The sequence below is a fragment of the Chrysochloris asiatica genome, unplaced genomic scaffold (assembly GCF_000296735.1).
Source record: "Chrysochloris asiatica unplaced genomic scaffold, ChrAsi1.0 scaffold00410, whole genome shotgun sequence".
NCBI lineage: Eukaryota > Metazoa > Chordata > Mammalia > Afrosoricida > Chrysochloridae > Chrysochloris > Chrysochloris asiatica.
Window position 1 is genome coordinate 667,991 of NW_006408928.1, and position 8,429 is coordinate 676,419.

The following is an 8,429-nucleotide window of genomic DNA, read 5'->3' on the forward strand; positions in this document are numbered from 1 at the left end:
TGTTGTTAATTGCCATCAAGTCGGTTCTGACCCATAGCAATCCTATATAGGGTTTCTGAGGATTGGCTAATGAGCTTGAACCACTGACCTTGATAGATAGATAGATAGATAGATAGATAGATAGATAGATAGATAGAAGATAGACAGACATATATGTGCATGCAAAAGCTGGCCAGTGAATAAGGAAGATCATAGAAGAATTGATGCTTTTGAGTTATGGTATTGGAGGAGAATATTGAAAGTGCCATAGGCTGCCAAAAGAACCAAAGATCTGGTTTGGAAGAAGTGCAGTCAGAGTACTTCTTGGAGCCCAAGATGGCCAAACTTCCTCTCTCATACTTCAGACATATTGTCAGGAGGGACCAGTTACTGGAGAAAGATATCATGTTTGGTAAGGTCAGAGAGAAAGTGGAAAACCCCCCAACAAGATGGATTGGCCAAGTGGCAGCATCGATGAACTCAAGTGTGGCAACAGTAGTGAGGTTGGTCCAGGATCAAGCAGTGTTTGTTCTTCTGTGCACTAGGTCACTATGGGTTGGAACTGACTTGATGGCACCTATTCTGACGCACATAGGGTCTAACAACAATAACAATATATATACATATATACACAGATACAGATATTTATATATATATATATATTTTTTTTTTGTCTGCTTTAATGTTTTTGTGTAAAACAAAGCACTCTTAGAAATCAAACATGGAAAAAATGCAACAAACTCAAACTTGTGAAATCATGACAAATTTGAAATAGAAGTCAATTTAATCCACAACCATTTTTAGTGTGCTATTTATTCTTACCTACTATCACTTGTCTCTAGTAAAGTGTTTTTTTGTAATTTTTGAAAGCCTCAAATTAAACAAAATAATAATAATAATCAACTCCCTAAAATCAGTTGTGAAACTATGACCAAATAGAAGTCACATGTTTGTCATGTTAACAAAGAAAATGGTTTTACTTAAGCTGCTGACATCTCTATCAGTGGCAACCTTAAGGAGACCATTATTTTTTTATTATAGGATACACATTAGTGGGGGATATAAGTTTCTTATGGTAATTGTTACTCCAGGATCATCTGTGCTATTGTCACTAGCCACCCTCATCTGTCATGTTGTTGTTGTTGTTATTAGGTACCATCGAGTTTGTACCAATTCATAGTGACCTTGTGCACAGAAGAATGAAACACTGCCTGATGGGCCAATATCACTATTGTTACCACATTTGAGCCCATTGATACTCCTACTTTGCTAATCCATCTCACTGGGGGTCTTCCTCTTTTTCTCTGACCCTCCACTTTACCAAAAATTATATCCTTCTCCAGTGACTGGTCCTTCCTGACAATATGTCTAAAGTATGAGAGACGAAGTTTGGCCATCCTGGCTTCCAAGGAGCACTCTGGCTGCACTTCTTCCAAAACGAATCTGTTAGTTCTTTTGGAAGTCCATGGTACTTTCAATATTCTCCTCCAACACCATAACTCAAAAGCATCAACTCTTCTATGGTCTTCCTTATTCACTGTCCAGCTTTCACATGTGTATGAGGTTATTGAAAATACCATGGCTTAGGCCAGACACACCTCAGTCTTCAAGCTGACATCTTTGCTCTTCTACACTTTAAAAAGGTCTTGTGCAGCAGATTTTACCTAATGCAATATGTAATTTGATTTCTTGACTGCTGCTTCCATGAAGGTTGATAGCTGATCCAAGAATGAAGTCTTTGACAACTTTAATCTTTTCTCTGTTGATAAGAATGTTTTTATTGGTACAGTGGTGAGGATTTTTGTTTTCTTTACATTTAGATGCAATCTATACCAAAGGCAGTGCTCTTTGATCTTCATCAATAAATATTTTAAGTCTTCTTAACTTTCAGCAAGCAAGATTGTCATCTGTATATGGCAGGTTGTTAATGATTCTTCCTCCAATCCTGATTACACATTTTTCTTCATATAACCCAGATTCTGGGAATATTTACTCAGCATACAGGTTGAATACCTATGCCATCTGCCATACCTGCCTTTAAACTGTATGTCGATGTCCTGATGTGGTGTTTAGGATAAGCACTGGATCACATGTTGGTTTTTATCTGCAGGTTAGGTGGTTCAAACTCACCAGCACCTCCTCAGAAACCATCTATAGGGTCACTATGAGTCAGAAACAACTTGATGGTACTTAACAACAAATTCTCTGTTATCTTACATGTGGTTGCTTCTATTTCTTTGGTTTCCACAAGTTCTGCTAGTCTGTTTCTCAACAACTGGTAGTAACTCAGATGGATGTTTCTGGTATTCTTGGAAATCTTTGTCATCTTCTGTGAATCTATTGCCAAACATACCTTCAAATTTTGAAACAGCTTCAGAAGTGTCATTAATTTAAAATTGCCAGGAAGTTGAGGCTACTGCACTGTTTAATGTTTACCTTAACACTCCAAAGATGAGTATCTATCCATCTTTGGCCATACTATACCAGAAAGGGACATAGGAGAAGCCTATTGGGCCTTGCAACTGTCAATTGAACTTCAGGTTACTTCAAATCTCCAAAACAACAGAGATGCTTCTGGCTCTGATACAATATACAAAAAAAAAAAAAAAAGTCATCAAAAACGATCATGGAGTCCTGGTTTTGTTGTTGTTCTTAAGTGCTGTCCAATTGGTTCCAACTCATAGGGATCCCATATAGAGTTTGAACCAGTGCTATGGATTAAATGTTGGATTGCTAAACACAAGGTCCATGGGTCAGGTTCACCTATTGCTCCTGAAGAAAGATGAAACTATTTGTTCCTGTAAAGACTTATAATCTTGGAAAGTTAACTGAGCAGTTCTACTCTGTCCTAAAGAGTTGCTATGAGTCAGAATTGACTCGATGTCAGTAGGTTTGGGTTTAGTTCAAAAATTTTGTGGGAAAATTCCATTATTTTTTCATTCCATTTCTCCATAAAATTTTCAAGCCCCTTAATATATATAGTTTAGAACTCATTTTGAACTAAAACTACTAAACTTAGCTTAGTGGTTACGAATTGGTGGGAACTGCAAGGTTAGAAGTTCAAAACTACAAGCTGCTCTGCAGGAAAAAGATGAGGCTTTCTGCTCCCTTAAAGATTTACAACTTCGGAAACCCTGTTCAGGGTCACTATGGGTCGGAACCTACTCGATGGCACTTGACAACAACAACTAATAAACTATAAGCACTGGACTGTGAACCACAAGATTAGCAGTTCAAATGCATCAGTTATTACTTGGAAACCTTATACAAAATCGCTGAGTGAGAACTGACTCAAAGTCCCTTAACAACAACAACCAACATATATGTATATAATTTTTCCTAAAACCATATATAGTGGGTATTATCATTATACCCAACTTATTAAAGAATAAACTGAGGCATAGTGAGATTTGTAACTTGATCAAGGTTATCAGACAGTAATTGATGGAGTCCAATAAAATTGCAATATTGGTGAGGCCTAGAGTAAACAAGTCATTTGGCTACAAATGTTTCATTTTAGATATGATTATTTCTGAATCATTTAGAATCATACTCTAGGTCCCAATTACCCCTATATATTAGAGACAAAGAAACCTGATATAATTGTATAGCTGTGGTGTAATAGGATATTTCAAGCACTTAGCTTGATGCAGAGAATATCAGCATATATAATAATATCAAAACTAATTCCAAAAATATGACTCATAAACCAATACTGTTAAGTGCCATAGAATAGGTTCTAAATCATAGCAACCCTGTCCAGGGTTTCTGAGGAGTGTTTACCTTGTGGTTCAAACGAGCCTTGTAGTTCAGTGCATTATTCTGTGGTACCACATCAAGACACCACCAAGTTATGCTAGTGATTTGAAATCTGAAAGATGGGCTAACCAGGAAATAAAAAACAAAACTGTGGGTATGTTAGGATGGTGACTTTAAATCTCTTCTCTTCAATTAAAAGCAGATTCTTTTTAGAACAATTACACCAGGAGACATAAAACCTATCAAGAACCAATATCTTAAACATCTAATGGATAATTCAATGTCAAAATTTCTTAACTTTAGATGTCTTTTTCACTTTCATAAAAAATAGTACCTGAGGGTACTTATGTAATAAGACTAATATGGAATTAATCTAAGATGATTAAGACCTGAAAGAACCAAAGATATGATCTCAGTTTATGTCTTAAATATTAGATGGCAAAGCCAAGAAAGAAGAAATTTCCTCAATGTCATAGATTCAGGATTAGAATTTAGGTTCAAGATATATATATCAGAAACCCTGTTATAGTGATTTGGAATCCATTCCACGTAGTCCCTTTGATTATATTAAATATTTTTTTCTGTCTAGATCTGCACATACATGCATGCACACACATACATGCACACACATATTTCTCTAGGAAAAAGATGTAATATTATGCTTGTGTTATTAAAAGGGTCTACAACTCTCAAAATAGAAAATAACTCAACATAGTACATTGGAAACTTAAAATACCTCTAGTATTGAATGATTTAAAAGTAAAAAATGAAACAAAACAAAACCTGTGTTCACATTTCTTAAACAGTGACAACTTTGTAAATAGTTCACTAAGGGCAAATGGTTACAAGAAAAGAATAAAGAACAACAACAACAAAAATTTTAAAAAGAGCAAGAAGATATACAGAAGGGCAAAGAGCATAGATAAAGGAATGGAAAAATATAAAAGGAGAGAAAGTGGCAAAAAAAGTATGCTAACAACAACAAAAATTAATGCTTACAGCCTTCACGTATATAATGTCTTGGTCCAAGTCAAGTACAAATATGGGCTTTTTCTCTTCTGTTATTTGGTACCAATTGTGAATAACTTTCTAGGTCACCTTTTTAGAAAGATTTGTTTGATCCTGGAGCCTTTAGACTTGTGCTGTTGTTCCTAGGTTTCTACCCTTGAGTCATTCAAGGTTTGTGCAAATAAATTCCCAAACCTGACTGCATTGATATTCTGATGGTTTCTGTAGGGTTGAAAACATTTCACAGGTGTGAGTCTCCCAAACTTTAACAGAGCTGGTGTCACAAAGGGACCATATCCTCTGAAGTCTGTCTTAAATCCCTAAAGCTTAGAGTTTACAACATTTTCTCACTAATTAGTTTGGAGAAACTAATAACTATTTTTAAAGTAGGACATAATCAATTGGTTATTGTACACAGGATGATGAAATTATTGTTCAGAATTGTTCTGGAAGAACTACCATAAACTAGAAAAAATATTCAACTGATTGTCTCAACTGAATCAAATGTATCTAAAAAGGAAAGAAATAATGCTACTTACCAAAAACAATATATATATATATATATATTTCTAACTCTTTTCAAAGTTGTTTTGTGCCATAGAGTTGGTTTTTACTCATAGCAACCCTGTCTAGGGTATCTGAGGAGTGGCTGGTGAATTGCCTATGGTTAATTCCTCCCCAAACCAATCAGAGAGCTCAGAATAATTTCATGAGAACAAAAACATGTGATTTTAAATCCAAGGATCTAAGTGTAAATTGAAGGCATACGATTATTGATACATGAGAGTGAGCAAGTTACTTAGTGTTTAAATCAAATTTCTACATCTAGAATATTGAAAATAAATCTTACAAATTGTTTTTATGAATTCTAAAATAACTGCTGTGTATGGAAAGTTTTATTAACTATATAGGAGTTCTGGTAGCGTAGTGGATACAAATCAGGCTGTGAACCACGAGGTCAGCAGTTTGAAACTACCAGTGGTTCCATTTGAGAAAGATGAGGCGTTCTGCTCCCATAAAGATTTACAGCCTCGGAAACCCTGTACAGGGTCGCTATGAGTCGGAACTGATTCCACAGCACTTAACAACAACAACATATAGATTCTCTGAAAATAATAAATACTAATATTTTAATTATTTTTATTCAATAAGTACTATTTTTAAATGACTAATATAATCTCTTGAAATTTAGATTATAGGTTCTATAACCTATAAATTTAGAATATAGAAATTTAGACTAATAACAAATTTACTGACTTATAATTCAAGTCCTGGTATACTGTAGGATAAGCACAAGACTGAAAGGTTGGTTTGAACTACAAAGTTGGTGGTTCAAACTCACCAGCTGCTACTCAGAAGCCCTATGAATCAAAAGTAACGCAATGGTACTTAACAACCACAAATCAGCTCAGTGTATAGAAAACCAAAATCCTCACAACTTGACCAATAAATAACATCTTGATAAATGGAGAAAAGATTGCAATTCTCAAGGACTTCCAAAAAATAAAATAGCAAAAAGATGGAGACAGCCTAAGTTCCCATCAATGGAAGAATGGATAAACAAACTGGAATATTATGCTATCTTGAAGAACAACAAGGAAGCTGTAAGCTATCGTATAACATGGATGAACATTGAGGACATTATGTTGAGTGAAATGTCAGTCACAAAAGGAGAAATAGTGCATGGGACCACTACTGTAAAAGATTAAGAAAAAAACATACTAACGGGAGGGAGGTATTTTTTGCTGGTTACCAGGCTTTGGGGGGTAGGATGAGGGGAGGATAGGGTGAGGGGAGTGGAGCACAGGGTAGGGAATAGACACAGATTGCTTGGGTGCAATGAAGGGGGGCAATACACAAGAAGGAGGAGGGGAATGGAAGAACAAGGAAGATGGGAAAACAATTAAGCAGGTTTTCATAAGCTAAGTGGGACAGAGGTACAAGGCACAACCTTGGGAAAAAAGGGCTCTGGTATACAGGGGTTGAGACATGGTTGGAATGGGGAAAAGGGGGGCGGGTGTTAAGATGCTTGGATGTTTTTTGAATCTTGGTTTCCCTGGAATACCATTATAAAATAGACACTTGAGGGGGAGAGTAAGGAATAGCCAGAAATATCACCATAGAAAGCTTGTAAGTCCGTCATCTGCCTATAACTGATTGGAATACCTAAAATGGGGCTACAACGTGCCCAGTGAGGGAGGCTTCCTACAGAACCTCTGCATTACATAAGACCATAGGTGGGAACCTGAACCCCATCCAGAATCTTCTGAGGTAGGAAATTTCCACTTGAAAGGACAAGCAGACCAGCCTGGAGTGGCTAGAAGAACATAAGATACTTCCTGAAAGAAAGACCAACAGGAAAAACACAAAACAGTAATGGCAGTCTGACAGACTACTACAAGAACAAGCAAGTTGCTCACCCAGGAGATATCAAGGCAAGCAGTCTGGTCCCCTCAGAGCAAACCACCTTCCAAGACTGAGACTCAATGGCAATACACGAGCATACAGGTGCTCTGGCTAGTGACCATGTACGTCACCAATAAGGGGAAAACAGCAATGAAGCTGTGAGCTAACTCCAATAATGTTCAATACACTCCTGTGAACCCAGGTAGAGACCTGGTTGGCCAGCAGTTTGGCAAGACCAGGGGACTCCTGGGCCCAGAGTCAGTGACATAGCACAGAAGACAAGAGTGGAGAATGAAGCACACAGCTAATAAGAAAAGAGGGCATATGCACAAGAACAGAACACCCACACTTATAGATAATATCCACTAGACCTGACTTCAATGATTGGATGATCAGAGCTCAACTAGAAGAACAAAGAAGAGGAAAAAAAAGAGAGATCTGATACAATTTGATGAACTTGAACTACACCTTTGGATGCAGTAGCTCAAAAGAGGGAACAAATCTTTACAGCCAGGATCATCCCCACCCCCTCAATACACAGGATAGACAGGGATGGACAACTTGGACATTTGATACCCCAAATGGAGGGAGCTAAAAAGGCAAGAAGTGACTGGCTTACAAGATTTCAAGAGGGAGCCTAGATTCAGAGGGTGTGGAGGAAGGTAGAATCTGCAATGTGTAGTATCCAATCTGTCTGGGCAGGACTGATGAATGGAGATGTGGATAGAACTTATGTGGAACAATAGTGAATAATTATTATCAGGACTGACTGCAAGGGTTTGAAATGTAAAGGTAGATATTTTGTAGCAAAATCAGGGGAGTGTTTGACTTTGCAGTCCAGGAATGGAGGTCCCTGGGACCATCATGGGAGAAGAGCAGAATGTGAGACACTACCCAGAGAAACAGTGATGCCAGAGATGGAGGCAGAGACAATGATATAGAGAGATGGAGTGGCTGGGAACTCTAGACCAAGAGAGGGTGAGGGGCTGTGTGTTGATGACCAGGGGCAGGCTTGCGGGTGTACCATTTGGTTGGTTGATGATGCATGGAAGGGATTGTAACCATAGCAATGTAATGATATATGATTGGATGAATATACAGCTAATGTTCTCCCATGTAAACCATCACACAATCCACAATAAAATATTAAAAGATAATAAATAAAACAATGCATTGAAATAGGCAAATCCACTGCAGAAGACCTCTTTAAAGTCTTCAAGAACAAAAATGCCAGTTTGACTTAAGCCATGGTAATTTCAATAACCTCATTGGCATGT